Source organism: Clinocottus analis, unplaced genomic scaffold, assembly GCF_023055335.1.
Source record: "Clinocottus analis isolate CAN_PGR_092001 unplaced genomic scaffold, fCliAna1.0.p SCAF_25, whole genome shotgun sequence".
In the NCBI taxonomy this organism is placed as follows: Eukaryota; Metazoa; Chordata; class Actinopteri; order Perciformes; family Cottidae; genus Clinocottus; species Clinocottus analis.
The window spans coordinates 7,400,001-7,400,269 of record NW_027175987.1 but is presented as its reverse complement, the minus strand read 5'-3'; positions in this window follow the sequence as shown (position 1 = coordinate 7,400,269).

The window sequence follows — 269 nt, the reverse complement described above, 5'->3', positions numbered from 1 at the left end:
TGAGAAGCGTTACAGCGGTCTTCACTATAACTTATAATTATTATTAAAAAATATATATATTTTACATTATATTTATAATTCTGATGGGCTGGATTAAAACATTCAACCGGCCACATACAGCCCCGCAGGCTGTAGTTTGCCCATCCCCGCAGGAAAGTAACTTAAGTGAAATAATTTTACAATAGTTTAGTACAATATTTCCCTCTGAGATGTGGAGTAGCAGTATTAAAGAACAATATGGAAGTAAACATACTTAATTATTCTCCACC